This window comes from Saccostrea echinata, unplaced genomic scaffold, assembly GCF_033153115.1.
Source record: "Saccostrea echinata isolate AGI-Se365-2 ecotype Australia unplaced genomic scaffold, CSIRO_AGI_Sech_v1 ptg000047l, whole genome shotgun sequence".
Lineage (NCBI taxonomy): Eukaryota > Metazoa > Mollusca > Bivalvia > Ostreida > Ostreidae > Saccostrea > Saccostrea echinata.
Genome location: NW_026889796.1, coordinates 6572296 through 6590549, shown reverse-complemented (window position 1 = coordinate 6590549; position 18254 = coordinate 6572296). Strand labels below are relative to the sequence as shown.

At 31.8% G+C, this 18254-nt stretch overlaps 7 non-coding genes across 7 annotated transcripts; 3 read left to right on the top strand and 4 right to left on the bottom strand.

Moving 5' to 3' along the window:
• Positions 1–705: 705 nt before the first annotated feature.
• Positions 706–777, bottom strand: Trnap-agg (transfer RNA proline (anticodon AGG)). The gene has a single exon. It is a non-coding gene; the product is annotated as a tRNA-Pro (tRNA).
• Positions 778–1189: 412 nt separating this feature from the next.
• Trnap-ugg (transfer RNA proline (anticodon UGG)) lies at positions 1190–1261 on the top strand. The gene has a single exon. It is a non-coding gene; the product is annotated as a tRNA-Pro (tRNA).
• A 1269-nt stretch (positions 1262–2530) lies between these two features.
• Positions 2531–2602, bottom strand: Trnap-agg (transfer RNA proline (anticodon AGG)). The gene has a single exon. It is a non-coding gene; the product is annotated as a tRNA-Pro (tRNA).
• Positions 2603–7469: 4867 nt separating this feature from the next.
• Positions 7470–7541, bottom strand: Trnap-agg (transfer RNA proline (anticodon AGG)). The gene has a single exon. It is a non-coding gene; the product is annotated as a tRNA-Pro (tRNA).
• A 619-nt stretch (positions 7542–8160) lies between these two features.
• Trnap-ugg (transfer RNA proline (anticodon UGG)) lies at positions 8161–8232 on the top strand. The gene has a single exon. It is a non-coding gene; the product is annotated as a tRNA-Pro (tRNA).
• A 5173-nt stretch (positions 8233–13405) lies between these two features.
• Trnap-agg (transfer RNA proline (anticodon AGG)) lies at positions 13406–13477 on the bottom strand. Its single transcript has one exon. It is a non-coding gene; the product is annotated as a tRNA-Pro (tRNA).
• A 564-nt stretch (positions 13478–14041) lies between these two features.
• Trnap-ugg (transfer RNA proline (anticodon UGG)) lies at positions 14042–14113 on the top strand. The gene has a single exon. It is a non-coding gene; the product is annotated as a tRNA-Pro (tRNA).
• Positions 14114–18254: the final 4141 nt, after the last annotated feature.

Genomic DNA, 18254 nt, shown 5'->3' with positions numbered 1-18254 from the left:
GATATATCCCCCGAAAAGGAAAATAACGAACAGTAATTATTAGGCCCAATTCATGCTGAAAACTTCAATTAGAGGGAAATACAACTCCAAAATTGCATTTACTAAATCTTTAAAACATCTCTGTTGAAATATGAACACAACATAGAAAGACATATGTAAGCTCTTAATTTTATATTCGATTCTTTTTATTTATAGAGAAAATGTAAAAAATAGTTTGAGTAGCAAATCAGACACTTTTTTGCTTAAAGAATTTGTTATATTGATTAACGCATAATATCTAACCTAATTATCATTGCGTTATCTAATAACGTAAGACAAGAGTCAGACACACATTGTAGTCTTTTAATAAAAAGAATTATTAATGCAAATTAAAAAAAAAATATTTTGCAAATATTTCTCAATACAGAGAGCTCACAACAGGTATGGTCGATTGAAAGAGGAAGCTTACTAGCTCCTCCCAGGCAAATGGCCCTACCACTAGTTTTTCCATGGATCCGTCTTTTTGCTCTTTTCATGATTCGTATTTTTTTTTAAAAGAATTTGTGAGATTGATCACTGTTCATTATCTTTAGCTTATCATATGAAAGACAAAATAAAAAGAAGAAACCTGTAAACCTTGATTTTTCATATTTTCAAGCACGTATTATTTTTTTGTGTGGCCTAGCTTGTATAGAATCGTTCAGCAAGGCAAAAAAAAAAATAATTGGGCTCGTCCGGGATTTGAACCCGGGACCTCTCGCACCCTAAGCGAGAATCATACCCCTAGACCAACGAGCCATATTATGTTTCAAGAGAAGAAACATAATTTTAGGACTACCATGAATATTAAAAATCATTTTTTTGTGATTTTTATGAATGAATTACTGATTCTTACGTTGTCTTACATCTGAATAATATGTGTGAATTTCAAGGTAAAATTTTATGTAAATTTTGGCAGTAAAGATATTGACAGTTTTTAAAAAAATATCTTTAAAAAGAAAAAAATGTCTGGCTCTTGAAATCATAAATTTTAGTGATGAGATTTTTTAAATGAAGGGATACCAGTAATTTTCTATAACATAACGGAAGCCTCAAGGATTTACTTCGGTAGGTTGTCAATCAATTTAAAGGCCAGCTGTTACCGTTTCCCTCTACGTTTGACAGATAAAATTGCCTTTTCATGTCGATCATAGTGCTCATTTGTTTATGCGGCTCGTTGGTCTAGGGGTATGATTCTCGCTTTGGGTGCGAGAGGTCCCGGGTTCAAATCCCGGACGAGCCCTCTTTTTTTTTTTTTTTTTTTTTTGAAACATATTTCTCACAATTGACAAAATTTTGACGCAATTGAAAAAATAAAAAAGCATTTTAAGAGCTTTAAAACACTTATAAAAATGTTTTTGGACTTTTAGAAAATTGTATCATATACAGGTTTGCATATTGGGTGTAAGTAGATCAGTTTCAACATATTAGTACCTGTCATGTTTCTTCAGGACGAAGTCAACACAGTCCAAGCTAAGACTGGATTATCGGATTACTTTATTGGCTTATAATTCATCTTTTCACCTCAAAGAATAAAGTTCTATTTCTGACCTAAAGACGATTAATATAAACCACTAAAGGCCGGAAAAAGTAATAAAATACCCAGCCTTTCAATAATGATACTATCCTAAGCTAGGTATGAAAGAAAGATATACCTAAACAAAACCAACTAAATCTAAATATAAGGGAAAAAATAGACCAAGAGGAGACAACGGGGTTTTATGAAGTGAAAACAACGACATGCAGATTGCTTTGGACACTGATTTTGTCACATCAGTACCTTGGGAACTATACACAGATATACAAGTACGATCGAGGGGAGACGAGAGCAGAACTAAATAGTAGGACTGAAAAAATGTCTAAGATACAATTTATCCCCTGATCTGATGGACTCTTCATTTGATGACTTTAAGCTATACGGTCACTTTGGACTTATTTGAAATACTTTACGATCACTGTGAAGTTTGATACTGAAGATTATTTGTCGTTAAATTAATGTTTAGCCCGTGATTTATGTAACTTAATAAAATCTCTTTATTTTGGTGTAGAATTTCTGATTTATTTCTGACTCTATCCTAGCTCTGTTGCAAAATAGTTAAAAAAAAAACAATTGAGAAAAATTTAATATATGTAGATAATTAAATAAAAAAATAGAGAATTTCTCATGGAATTATTGTATTACAAGAATAAAAAAGTGAAAGGAGGGCTCAAAACAGGCATGGCCGATTGAAAGGGGAGGCTTACTAGCTCCTCCCAGGCAAATGGTCCTACCTCTAGTGTTTTCATGTACTAGTATTCGTCTTTTTGGTTTTTCATGATTCGTTTTTTTTTAACAGAATACGTGAGATTGATCACTGTTCATTATCTTTAGCTTATCATATGAAAGACAGAATAAAAAGAAGAAACCTGTAAACCTTGATTTTTCATATTTTCAAGCAAGTATTAACAAAAAGAAAATTTTGTGTGGCCTAGCTTGCATAAAATCGTTCAGCAAGGCAAAAAAAAAGTAATTGGGCTCGTCCGGGATTTGAACCCGGGACCTCTCGCACCCTAAGCGAGAATCATACCCCTAGACCAACGAGCCATATTATGTTTCAAGAGAAGAAACATAATTTTAGGACTACCATGAATATTAAAAATCATTTTTTTGTGATTTTTATGAATGTATTACTGATACATACGTTGTCTTAATCTGAATAACATGTTCGAATTTCAAGGTTACAATAAAATTTTATGTAAATATTGGCATGAGTAAAGATATTAACATTTTAAAAAAAAGTCTTCTTCAAAACGGAAAAAAAGGTTTGGCTTTTGAAAATAAATATTTTAATGATGAGATTTTTAAAATGAAGGATCAAATAAATTATTATGTGACCCCAAGTAAGTAAAAACGCTTTTTTACTCCTTGATCATTGCTTAAAAATACTTACGTGAGGTAAAGGTCAAAAATCTAAACTAATTGATAGCTAAACTGTTTATTTTTTTCTGGTTAACATTGGGAGTATAATTGACAGGATTTATCTAATGTGAATACCAGTGATTTTCTATTACATAACGGAAGCCTCAAGGATTCACTTCGGTAGCTATAGATAAGTTGTCAATCAAGTTACCGTTCCCCTCTACGTTTGACAGATAAAATTACCTTTTCATGTCGATCATAGTGCTTATTTCTTAACGCGGATCGTTGGTCTAGGGGTATGATTCTCGCTTTGGGTGCGAGATTTCCCGGGTTCAAATCCCGGACGAGCCCTCGTTTTTTTCTTCTAATTCTAATTAAAAAAATTCACTTCAGTTGACGAACGTTCTATAAACAAAAAGGTAACAAAAGCTGTATTCATTTATGTAATGAGGTAACAATCGCCATTGAAAATAATTATGAAATTCGGAGGGTATTGTTTAAAGTTAGTATTTGGGTTTTGTTTTAAATAATTGCCCGTGACTTCTTTGTTTTTGAAGAAAAAAAATGAATTGCCAATATTTAATAATGTGAAATTCAATATTGACTGTTAAATTAATACCAGTATAAAATAATGCAATATAGAAAATCTTGAAATGTTAAACTTAGAAGAAAAAAAACCTTACATTATTTTCTATATGCTGGTAGATTTTGGATGATATAAAATGTACTTGGTATGATTGAAGACACAATTCCTTATTCTAGTGAAGTTTTGAAAGATATTAAATAACAGACTGTATACATGAACATTGTAAATAATAAAGCTCCAGTAGATAAACATAAATAATAATTTCTCGAGGGAGATTTGGATTTCAAGATTATAGAATAAAGGCAAGTTAAAAAACCTGCTGTTATTGTTCCCATATTCTCTTCAAGTAAATAAGTTTGACAGATTAACTTAATATCTACATGTGACCTGCTGTTTGCATTCGATGTACAATATGTGCATGCGGGTATGACTCTCTCTCTCTCTCTCTCTCTCTCTCTCTCTCTCTCTCTTTGGGTCGAGAGGTCCCGGGTTCAAATCCCGGACGAGCCCTCCTTTTTTTTAAAAAAAAAAAAAAAAAAAAAAAATATTTCTCACAATTGACGAATTTTGTCGAATTTGAGTAAATAAAAGAAAGCATTCAAAGAGCTCTGTAATAACTTAAAAAAGAAAAATGTTTTTGGATTTTTAAAAAATTGTATCATCTACAGGTTTATACTTATTGGGTGTAAGTAGATCAGTTTCTAAGACATATCAGTAGTACTTGCCATGTTTCCACATGACGAACACAACACAGTCCGAGCTAAGACTGAATTTTTGGAATACTTTATTGGCCCATATTTCATCTATTCAACTCAAGGATAAAGTCCTATTTCTGTCCTAAAGGCGATTAATATAAACCATTGGCATGATCTTCTCAGCTTATGGGTAATGGACCCCACCTTTGCCCATTATTTTATTATTGTGAGATATTAACATTTGAACTTCTTATTTGTTAGTTCCATACATGTTACCTTGTAAATTTACTTTTTTCTTTACTGGCATGGAATACTGGTAATAGATATGTATTTTATATGTGCAAATTTTCATGTCTATCTGTGATTTTTAAGACAGATTCAGAATAATTTGATAACTGAAGTATGACCATTGTATGAAGAAGAAGAAAACTTTTGAATGTTTATGTTTTGAAGTACTTGATTGCATTTTGTTAGATCTTGTGTATTTGCTTTATTCATGTGAACTGGATAATTGCATGTAATCTTAGGAATATTTTTGGTAGATATTTTTATTGTTCCTATTACATGTTTAGATTGTTGAGCAAGATTTACATTTTCAACATATGTAGTGTTCATGTTGTGTGGAGGTAAAGGAAGGAGGAGGCATAAAAAACACTACAGGCCGGAAAATGATTAACATAGTCTAATAAGATATCTGATGTTTCAATAATGATACGAGTCTATTTCTATCTAAGTATAATAGAAAGATACACCAAACGAAACAACTGATTCTAAATATAAGGAACAGATAGTCTAAGACCAAAAGGAGAAAACTGGATTAATAAAGTGAAAACCATGACATGAAGATTTCTTTGGACAGTGATGCTGTCACATCAGTACCTTGGAAACTATACACAGATATACAAGTACGATCGAGGGGAGACGAGAGCAGAACTCTGAGAACGATTCCGATAGAAGAACTGAAAATTGTCTAAGAAAACAATTCCTCCCCTGAGAAGGTGCAATCTTAAATTTGATACGATCACTTTGGATTTATTAGCAATACTATACGATCACAGTGAAATTTGCTACTGAACATTATTTGTTGTTGAATTGAACGTTCGACCTGTGACTTTTGCAACGTAATAAAATCTCTTTTTATTTTGATATAGAGATTCTGATTTTGTCCCGACTCTACCCCTGCTCTGTTGCACTATAGTTAGATGAAACAACAAATGAAAAAAAGGTAAATATATGTCGATAATTGAATAAAAAAGAATTAAGAGAATTTCTCAGGTATTGTATTGCAAGAATAAAAAAATAAATAAATTTTAAAATGTAAAAAAAATTGAATTATTTGATAAGTGTAATTTTTTTCTTTCAATTGAAGAAAAAATGTAAATAATAAATATTGTTGTCCTTAATTTTCTACTCATAGCAACAACAAGGAATTTGATTCTTTCTTGTGTCTGAGATTTATTTATAAACTTTTACAGCATAAGAAGTTGCAGAAAATAAAGATTTACTCATGACAGCATAATTCGGGCGGAATAAATGGGTTTAGTTTTAGCATTTGTGCATGTGTATGGCTTAAAAATTGTAAATATCTGTTTATTATAATAATGGTTATTATCAAGACATAAATTCTGAATTTACTGTTAAAAAGTTCAGACTTTGTTTTATCATAAAGCTCTCATGTTCAAGATTTAAGACACACTATTTAGACAGAAAAGTTCTTGCATTTTTATGTATATTTGAATTTTATAAAATTGTCCTAGTGTAAGTCTTATAAAAATGAAATCATCTTGAGAATAACAAAGACCTCATAAGGTCTAAAAGAAGCTATATCGTTACAGTCAAAGGAAATATGACAAAACATCAGATGTGGAATAAGTTGCCACAGGGGAGTAAGCATCCCCTGTCCATTTGTCACACCCACCGTAAGCCCTTTGTCTTGATCGGGTAAACGGAAAAGACTATTTAGCACGCAAACAATCATGTGGTGATACATTTTATATCAAAAACGTTTATTAAAATTATAGCTAATGACAGCTAGGTTGTATTTTGCCACCAAAATAAGTATCGACATACAGCTTTATATCAGCAATAACCTTGGTTTAAGTGCGTACTAGCAATAAAACTTTTAAACATTAATAGTTCCATTGAATATAAATTAGAAAATACAGTTCCTAATTAATAAATGTTACATAGTCTTTGGAGGCCAGGTCTTTCAACAATTTAAGGAACTCTCCTTGGAAACACATTATGCTCCTTTATTAGTTTGTTTTTGTAATCGTATGAAACAGATCTTAACCAGAAACCTTTACAAGTGTGAAAGAATGCTCTAGTTGTTGCTTTTGATTCGACATTTAACTTTATCCTGGACGACTTATCCATCAACAATAATCATTTTCAGTCATATGTCGACTCAATATATTCCAGTGAACTCGAAATAAAAGACACAACAGAATGTTTTACTGAATAAAGATGTTATTGGCAACCTCTGAGCTAAACTACATGACAAAAAGGAATATCAGCTGTTCTATCGCCAAGTTCCCCCTTTTTGAATAGTGATTGATTGATTGATTGTATATTATTTTACGTCCCATTCGAGAATTTTTCACTCATATAGAGACGGCACCATATACCGGTGAAGGGCTTCAAATTTTGACCTTTATTCGGCACTCAGGGCCATTGAGCAGTGAGGGATCTTTATCGTGCCAACGCCTGTCGTGACATGGGGCCTCGGTTTTTAAGGTCTCATCCGAAAGACCCGCAACTTTCACTCCAAAGTGCCAAGCGCATGGCGAAGGAACAGTTGCTACCTATTTTTTATCGACTTAGGTCTGTCGCGGCCAAGATTCGAACTCATGACCTCCCGATCACGGAGCGAGCGCTCTACCGACTGAGCTACTGTGAACGGTTTTTGAATAGTGATATTCCATTACATTGTATCACCTCCATATGCAGTTTGCCTCCCAACTAATTCGATATGCAAAATCATGTTCTGAGTACAATGAATTTTTAAATCAGGGCAGACTACCCAGAAATAAAGTGATATGAGAAGGTTTTCACAGCCTCATTTAAATCTTTATTGCCCTTTCTAAACACTTGGTCCCGCCTTTATTTTTTCCTGTCTTTTTGTTCTTTCACATTGATCATTGCTTGTTATCTTCACATTTTTAGAAAAACAGAAGATTTATATATATTTTAAGAACGTGACAGGAAACGATCATTAAATTTTGCGCGGTCTTGAATTTATAGTTGTTCGGCAAGGCAAAAAAAAATTATTGGGCTCGTCCGGGATTTGAACCCGGGACCTCTCGCACCCTAAGCGAGAATCATACCCCTAGACCAACGAGCCTTACATATTTGAGATAAGGCTTAATGTTAAGGACGATCTTTAAAGTCCTAGAGAAGACCGTGAATATGAAGATTCCACTTGAAAATGATTTTTATGAATAGAATACTTTTATTCAGAAATTGTCTTAATTTCACAGAAGGTTTAATTTGAGATAATAAAAATATTTAATGTAAATTATGCTATGAATAAAGATACGGATTTTATTTTTAAAATTACCTTAAAAAAGTTCAAAGAAAAGTTCATGCCTGACATTACAAATTATTAAGAGTTTTAAAGTAAAGTATAGATCCATTAACAAATGACCACGAGTAAGAACATTTGCGTTCATAAATCTTTTGATTTTTTTGAAAGTACTAAGGTGAGATAAAGGCGAAATAATCTAAGATGATTAAATCAATTTTATTCATGTAACTTACCAGTTTGTTTAGCTGGACTGAAAACGGAAAGGTGGTATCTAATGAGAATACCTGTAAAGTAGTATTTTACAATGGAGGTATTTACTTTGGTTGGTAAACCGTCAATCGCTTAAAGGACCAGCTGTTATCGTTCCTTTGTTACAGATAAACACGTTTGATAGATTAACCAACTTCCTTATGTCCTATTCTATCTATTTAATAGTGGCTCGTTGGTCTAGGGGTATGATTCTCGCTTTGGGTGCGAGAGGTCCCGTGTTCAAATCCCGGACGAGCCCTTATTTTTTTTTCTTAAAAAATTCATTTCAATTGACCAACGTTCTGTAACAAGTTCGGTAACAAATACTTCATTCATTTATGTAATAAAATAACAGTCATCATTGAAAATAATTATGAAGTTCGAGGGTATTTAAAACTGTCTAAAGTATTTTGGGTTTTGTTTTAAATAATTTCCCATAACTTTGTTTTTGAAGAGAAAAAATTGAATTGCCAATATTTAATAATGAGAAATTCAATACTGACTGTGAAAATAAAACCACTGTAAAATATAGCAATGTAGAAAATCGTGAAATTTTAAACGTGTGGAATGAAAGACCTTTACATTATTTTCTATATACTAGCAGATTTTGAGTTTATATATCAAAAATGCACATTGTATTATTGAATACACAAATACATGCTTGATCTTAAATGAATGCTTGATCCAGCTTCTTTAATTTTCCCAATTCCCGTGAGGTTTTGAAGAAAAAAAATATAACAGACTGTGTACATTGTAAATCATTAAGCTCAGGAGATAAACATTTATAATTATTTGGATTGCAAGATTATAGAATAAAGGCATGTTAAAAGACCAACTGTTATTGTTCCAATATTCTCTTCAAGTAAATAAGTTTGACAGACTACCTTACCTGCATGTGACCTGCTGTTTGCATTCGATGTACAATATGTGCCTGCGGGTATGACTCTCTCTCTCTCTCTCTCTTTGGGTGCGAGAGGTCTCGGGTTCAAATCCCAGGCGAGCCCTCCTTTTTTTAAATAAAATTATTTCTCACAATTGACGAATTTTGGTGAATATGAGTAAATAAAAGAAAGCATTTAAAGAGCTCTGATACACTTAAAAAAGAAAAAAAACTGCTTTTGGATTTTTAAAAAATTGTATCATCTACAGATTTACTTATTGGGTGTAAGTATATCAGTAGTACTTGCCATGTTTCTACATGACGAACAAAATACAGTCCGAGCTAAGACTCGATTTTCGAATTACTTTGTTGGCCCATATTTTATCTATTCACCTCAAAGGATGAAATTCTATTTCTGTCCTAAAGACGATAAATATAAATCCCTACGGGTCGGAATATGATTAACATAGTCTAATAAGATATCCAGTGTTTCAGTAATAATACGAGTCTATCTTTATTCAAGTGTAATATAAAGATACATCAAAAGAATCAACTAAATCTAAATAGAAGGAAAAGATAGACCAAAAGGAGAAAACTGGATTAATAAAGTGAATACCATGACATGCTGATTTCTTTAGACTGTGATGCTGTCACATTAGTACCTTGGAAACTATACACAGATATACAAATACGATCGAGGGGAGACGAGAGCAGAACTAGCAGAACTCACACAACGATTCCGATAGAAGGACTGAAAATTGTCTAAAAGAAATTCCTCCCTTGATAAGGTGCAATCTTTTAGATACAATCACTTTGGACTTATTTGCAACACTATACAATCACAGTGAAAGTTGCTATTGAACATTATTGTTGTTGATTTGAATGTTCGATCTGTGACTTATGCAACTTAATATAATCTCTTTTTATTTTGGTATAGAGATTCTGATTTTGTCCCGACTCTACCCCTGCTCTATTGCACTATAGTTTGATAAATCAAGAAATGAAAAAAAATAAATATATGTCGATAATTGAATAAAACAAAATTATGAGAATTTCTCATGGAAGTATTGCAAACATAAAATAGAAAGATTTAAAGATGTAAAAAAAAAAAATACTTTAAATTATTGGTTAAGTGTAAATCTTATCTTTCCAGTGAAGAAAAAAATGTAAATAATAGATATTGATGTCCTAAATTTTCTACTCATAGCAACAACAAGGACTTTTATTCTTTATTGTGTTTGAGATTTACAGGCGTTAAATCTAAATATTCAAATATAAACTTTTACAGCATAAGAAGTTGCAGAAAATAAAGATTTACTCATGACAGCATAATTTGGGTTGAGTAAATGGGTTTAGTTTTAGCTTTTGTAAGCATTTGTTCATGTGTATGGCTTAAAAATTGTAAATTATATCTGTTAATTATAAAAATGGTTATTATCAAGACATAAATTCTTAAATTAATGTTTAATAGTTCCGACTTCTTTTTATCGTAAAATTTTCACGTCAAGATTTAAGGCACTGTATCTAGACAGAAAAGTTCTAGTATCTTTATGTATATTTGAATTTTATAAAATTGTCCTAGTGTAAATCTAATAAAAATGAAATCATCTTGAGAATGACAAAGATCTCATAACGTCTAAAAGAAGCTATATCGTTACAGTCAAAGGAAATATGACAAAACATCAGAGGTGGAATAAGTTGCCTTAGGGGAGTAAGCATCCCCTGTCCACTTGTCGCACCCATCGTAAGCCCTTTGTCTTGATCGGGTAAACAGAGAAGACTATTAAGCACGAAAACAATCATGTGGTCCTAAAATTGGAATCTAAAAAATTGTATCAAAATTTGAACTAATGACAGCTAGGTTGTATTTTGCAAACAATGTTAAAGTAAGTATCGACATACAGCTTTTATCAGCAATAGCCTTGGTCTGTGTAAGTGCGTACTAGCAGTAAAAAAAATTAAACATTAATGGTTTTATTGAATATAAATTAGAAAATAGAGTTCATAATTAATAAATGTTACGCAGGCTTTGGAGACCAGGTCTTTCAACAATTTATGGAATATCCACGGAAACACATGTACATTATGCTCCTTTATTAAAGGGTTTTTATCACGTATCTAAATTTCTTAAAAATGAAACACTATTATATTCTTGAAACATATAATTATCGTTTAATTATGAAATAATGTTGAAAACGGCCGTAATTAGACGATAAAACGCCCATAATATAGGGTCCTCGTAGTAAAAATCTCCACTAATTAGATAGGGGTCACGTGGTACTGAAACGTCATAGGTGTCAATGGTCAATAGAACTCGTAAGGCTTATCGTAAGAAAAAAAAATATTGAATAGATTTTTACGTTAAATAAATAGAAAACACAATATGGCCGGTTAAAATTTTGAGATCGACTATATTCCTTTGGTTATGGACGGTCAATCTTTTATGTGTGAATGTCTAGCAGAGAGAAATAACCAGAAAATATGCCGACAATAGGAGAGGACACCGAAGAAGAAGCCGTTGACAATTCGGGACTTCGACTAGATAGAATGAATTACTTAAGTTTAACTTCGTAAACATTTATAAATATGGGAATTTTAAATTTCCCTTCATTATTATTTTAATTAATTATATATAAATAAATGCTGTACATCTTCTATCTGTTCCAGCAGTGAATATCATGTACTATACTTCTTCAATGGCGCCTAGCGCCATTACGAAGTTCTCAACATTCCTACTAGATTCTGCGACTTTTAAAAAATGCGTGTTTGTCATTTTTTATTTTTTTAAAGGTATCTTTCCTTAAAATATTTTATAGGACAGAAAAAATTCGTGATCGATCGGGCATAAACGAGTGTTCTGAATGGAGATAAATGCCATCGCATTTGCAGAAAAAGGCCCCTCTTTCATCTCTCAACCAAGTCCAGGAAATGTGGAAAAAATATCTTCCTAAAACCTTTCTTGTGCACATTTGTGCATCCTAAGGCCATAAATAATACCTTACTAGCTGTCAATTATCCAATTATCTCTTAATTATTTTCTAACAGGTTTACTAGACGCAACAAATGAGCCCTCTTGTATACACAATAAGTACTTCGCTTGACCAGGATTGACACCTATGACGTCAGAGCAATGGCGCGTAACATCGGCGATCAGAATATGCATATTGAGAAATTCAAACTTTGAATCGCTGAAACATCAAAAATATTAATTTTCTAGCAAAAATTTTTAAATATATGATTTTAATAGCATGTAAACTTTGTCATATCAAAAAATTTTGAGACGTGATAAAAACCCTTTAATGTAATCGTATGAAACAGATCTTAATCAGAAACCTCTACATGTGTGAAAGAATGCTCTTGTTGTTGCTTTTGATTTGACATTTAACTTTATCCTGGACGTCTTATCCATCAACAATAATCATTTTCATTCATATGTCGACTCAATATATTCCAATGAACTCAACAGAATGTTTTACTGAATAAAAATGTTATTGGCAACCTCTGAGCTTAACTACATGACAGAAAGGAATAATATCAGCTGTGTTCTATCGCCAATTTCCCCCTTTTTGAATAGTGATATTCCATTACATTGCATCACCTCCATATGCAGTTTGCCTCCCAACTAATTCGATATGCAAAATCATAATCTGAGTACAATCAATTTTTAAATCAAGGCAGACTAAAGTGATATGACAAGGTTTTGACAGCCTAATATAAACCTTTATTACCCTTTCTAAACATTTGGCCCCGCCTTGACTTTTTCATGTGTTTTTGTTCTTTCACATTGATCATTGCTCGTTATCTTCACCTTTTTATAAAAACAGATCCCAACGGTACCAGATTTTTATATATTTTAAGGTTTTGCCGAAGGTCAACATGTTCAAAAATTTATTTTTACAATAGCTCCAAAACTATGTGGTTTATAAAGTTAAAACTTTTACAGTTTATAAATATATCATTGATTAACAGATAGAAAGTATCACTTGATAACAAATACTTAAAAAAATACACTTTATTAACTCCGTACTTTTACTGAAAACCATCATTGCAGAAACAATGAATGGTTATCAATGAAGGGCAAGTTGGACTTCGATAGCCTCTGGAAAGTTGTTTTCCCTGTTTATTTTGTCCAAATGTTAAGATTTGAAATCGAAAGTACATTGCAAATGGCGGATTTTATAGGGGTCTTGTCTTTATACATATGCTTTCAATAACAGCCTTTCAGAGACCATTCACGTCCAACTTGCCCTTCATTGATAAACATATATTATTTCTGCAATGATGGTTTTCACTAAAAGTACAGAATTAAGCAGGTGCATAATATTTTTTAAAAAATATTTTTTAAGTGTTACTTTCTATCTGTCAATCAATGATATATTTTTAAACTGTAAAAGTTTTCACCTTATACCTCACATAGTTTTGGAGCTATTGTAAAAATAAAAAAAATGGACATCTTGACCTTTGGCAAAACCTTAAGAACGTGATAGGAAACGATCATTAATTTTTGCGCGGTCTTGAATTTATAGTTGTTCAGCAAGGCAAAAAAAATATCGGGCTCGTCCTGGATTTGAACCCGGGACCTCTCGCACCCTAAGCGAGAATCATACCCCTAGACCAACGAGCCTTAGATATTTGAGATAAGGCTTAATGTTAAGGACGACGTTTAAAGTCCTTTAAAGTCCTAGAGAAGACCGTGAATATGAAAGATTCTACTTGAAAATGATTTTTATTCAGAAATTGTCTTATTTTCACAGAAGGTTTGAGATAATACAAATATTTAATGTAAATTATGGTATGAATAAAGATACTGATTTTTTTTTAATATAAAACAGTTAAAAGTTCATGCCTGACGTTACAAATTATTAAGAGTTTTAAAGTAAAGTATAGATCCTTTAACAAATGACCACGAGTAAGAACATTTGCGTTCATAAATATTTTAAAAGTACTAAGGTGAGATAAAGACGAAATAATCTAAGATGATTAAATCAATTTTATTCATGTAACTTATCAGTTTGTTTAGCTGGACATATAACGGAAAGGTGGTATCTAATGAGTATACCTGTAAAGTAGTATTTTACAATGGAGTTAAACCGTAGATCAATTAAAAGACCAGCTGTTATCGTTCCTTTTTTACAGGTAAACACGTTTGATGGATTAATCTACTTCCTTATTTTACGTATTTAAAAGTGGCTCGTTGGTCTAGGGGTATGATTCTCGCTTTGGGTGCGAGAGGTCCCGGGTTCAAATCCCGGACGAGCCCTCAATTTTTTTTCTTAAAAAAAATCACTTTAATTGAGGAACGTTCTGTAACAAGTTCGGTAACAAAACCTGTATTCATTTATTGATAAAGTAACAATCGGCATTGAAAATAATTCTGAAATTCGAGGAAATTTACAACTGTTTGAAGTTAGTATTTGAGTTTTGCTTTAAATAATTTCCCATGACTTTCTTTGTTTTTGAAGGGAAAAAAAATTGAATTACCAATAATTTATAATTGTGAAATTCAATATTGACTGTGAAATTAAAACCACTGTAAAATGGTGCAATATAGAAATCTTGAAATTTTAAACTTGGAAGGAAAGAATGTTTTTCCGAAAGAATACTGAGCCCAATCCTCTTCTAATCTTTTTTTTCTTTTTCTGTTGTGGAGGATATCGATTAAATAAGATAAAGATCTTTTGTCTTTAAAATTTGAAGCTTATATTTGAGCATTAACAGCAAAAGAAGATAGATAGATTGTAATTATTGTTTTCAAACCAGCATCCTCTGGCAGTTGAATTGTTCTTACTTATATCGGCATTGTATATTTCTAATAATATGGTATGGATGCATTTAGAACTGTAAGTTCCTTTTTCTTATCCTAATGGTAAGTATAGAAACTGTAACTTTGAATTCATCGTTAATGCGATCAGTTCCTTATATATAAAAAATCTCATGTATCAGACTCTGGGCACAAGAAAATACAGACAATTCATTTTCTACACCTGAATATATATATGAATAGCCTAGTGATATCCTAACGGCAGGAAAAGGCTTTCTGTTCAAAACGACACAGATTTAATTGATAACGTCACAAATGACATTTGAGGTATCATTCTAAAGAACCTGTACAATATCAATAATTACCCTCGTCTGTTTAAGTGCTATATTAGTGAGATATCAATGACATGCTTATAATCAAGTACTCTTTCAAAATATTACAATGTAAGTATTCACCTCGGTAGGTAAACCGTCAATCAGTTAAAGGGGCATAGACACAGATATGAAGTTAATATTTTCTCAAGTTTTTATGCCCCCGTATCGAAGATTCGGGGGTATATAGTTTTTGCCCTGTCCGTCCGTCTGTCTGTCTGTCTGTTTGTCCGCAAAAACTTTAACCTTGCCCATAACTTTTGATTGGTTGGAGCTATGGCTTTCATATTTCACATGTGTATTCCTTGTGACAAGACCTTTCTTTGGGTACCACCATATTTGATCTTTTGACCTTGGAGTTTGACCCATTATTGCAAAATTTTATCTAACTTTAACCTTGGCCATAACTTTTGAACAATTGGAGCTAAGGCTTTCATACTTCACCTGTGTAATCCTTGTGACAAAACCTTCCTCTGGATACCAACAACTTTGACCTTTTGACCTTGACCTAGGAGTTTGACCTACTTTTGAAAAACTTTAACCTTGGCCATAACTTTTGAACGGTTGGTGCTTCACATATGTAGTCCTTGCGACAAGACCTTGCTTTGGATACCAACAACTTTGAACCTTTAACCTTGACCTTGGAGTTTGACCTACTTTTGGAAAACTTTAACCTTGGTCATAACCTTTGAAAGATTGGTGCTTCGGCTTTCATATTTCCCCTGTGTATTTCTTGGGAGAAGGCCTTTCCTTGGGCACCATTAGTTTTGACCATTTGACTTTAACCTTGATGTTTGACATTCTTTTGAAAAAAAAACTTTAACCTTTTCTATATCTATTCATTGGTTGTTGCTAGGGCTCTCATATTTCACAGATTTATTCCTCGAGACAAGACCTTACTTTGGGTACCAACATATTTGATTTCCATTTGAGAAAGTTTAAGCTTTGCTATAAGTTTCCATACGGGGGCATCAGTGTTTCACAAACACAGCTTGTCTGTATTACATCATGAGTTATATGTTACTATAGCATTTCACACGGAAATATAATTAAAAAAAACTTATTTTATCTGGAAATTATTAAAACTACTAATTTCGGGACGCGATTGATTGAAACATCCTTACACTTTCACAAAGTAAACTGATCCCCCGTCTTGAAAAAAGTACCTATAAACCAAGACAATCAAAACATCACCAGAAAAAGTTAGCAAAAAGATAATACGTCAAATTGAAGAAAATTTTATTTATGATTTCTTTATATATGCTTAAAAAGTTACCTTTCTTGGGTGAAATATTGAGAAGATCTTGAATATGTCAGGTGGAGTTATTTATTGATTGGTCAAAAGAATGAGCTTAATGTTTGTTTTCCAAAAAGAATATTGAGCCTAATTCTCGTCTAACCCTCTGATTTTTTTTTCCTATCAGCTTGGAGATTATTGATTAAATATTTAAAAGATTTTCTGGTAGCATGTGTGTAACATCCATGTATTGGACCAAATAAGGCTTATACTTGTAGTTACTTGAGAATGGACCTACTCTATAGCTTTAACTTCCTCAATCATCCGGATAGTGAACATTAGATTCAGCATTTTGGTCGTCTGTTCCTCAAGATATATTCCTTGCAACTTAGGGTAGGGCTTAAATATTTTTATGCCCCCGTATCGAAGATTCGGGGGTATATAGTTTTTGCCCTGTCCGTCCGTCTGTCTGTCTGTCTGGAGGTCGGATGCAGGTCGGGTGGTCTGTATCCCAGATACATTATCTATTCAGGTTTGGTTTAGTTAAGCTTTGATAAAGCTACTGGGGATTGCACCTGCTTCATAATCTAAAGGTAAAGAAAAGAGGCAAATTCCAGAACAATTCCACAATGCCAGGAACGTTGTTTTAGACGTCGTCGGTGTTGAGCCGACAGCAGATGAGTGAGATCCCTCTAACGGACAGAAGAATGAGATTTATAGAAACAATTTATTTAATTTTCTATGAAGTATTCAGAATTTTTTGTGCAAGCCAGTTTTCAATTTGTTAATTATTAATGAAACAAAAAATATTGTAAATGTTCACGTTTTTGTGGAAAAACCCTCGTAAATACTTTGATTTACTTTGACACTTTACTTTAGAACTTTTTTGAGATTTCGATTTAAATTCTTTTTTATTTAATACCATTATAATATAATATAATATAATATAATATAATATAATATAATATAATATAATATAATATAATATATAATATAATATAATATAATATAATATAATATAATATACTATAATATACTATAATATATATATATATATATATATATATATATATATATATATATATATATATATATATATATATATATATATATATATATATATATATATATATATATATATATATATATATATATATATATATATCAGTTATATTTCCGATTATATTTATATTAATAATGTGCATTTATGGATAGAAAAACATAAAAATATAAGAATCTGAAAGCTATAGTAAAAATACTTTGATTTACTTTAGTAAAAACGATGAATTACTTTTATTAGATAAAACTTTGACACAATAGTACACTATAGTTAACAATTGTAAACTATTAAAAGTTAACAATAGTATTTTATTTTGTCAGGGGATCCTCATACATTTTAAACAGTAGCCATTTCATCTTTTGGAAGATGATTGAAGGTGACTCGCAGATGTGCAAGTAGGTTTCGGAATTTTCATTTTCACCCTCCGGACCAAATGGGGTGGATAAATGACGTCTTGAAGTTCCAATTATGGACAATTTTTTCTTGTTTTTTTTCTGTTATAGAAAAATATTTTGCGGAAACTGCCTCTTTTAAAATCAATTTACTTCATCACAATCTTTAATTCAGACTTTCAACTTTCAATCATATTCTCAAATTCAGTAATGAATATTTATTATTTGAAATACTAACATGAGAGGTCCATGGTCATATGCTCAACTATGCTCAGTTTGATACTATACATGGATACATATTATGTGAGTTATAGAATAACTTCTTTTTTTTTGGCTTTTTCGCTATCCAGGTACAAGTTAAGGGAGCTAACATACATTTAGAGGCAAACCACTTACATGCAGGTTTAACTGTCTTATGACAGCGCCTTTGTTTTTGGTGTTCGATCAGTAGTAATTCATTGCATGCTTTAAATGGGTAATTGATTACTATGATGTTAAGTAACAGTAACTTGGAGTAAGTATATTATGTCATTAAAAGGCAATACGGGTAAAATTCTGAACTGTAAATGGTTAGAAAAGG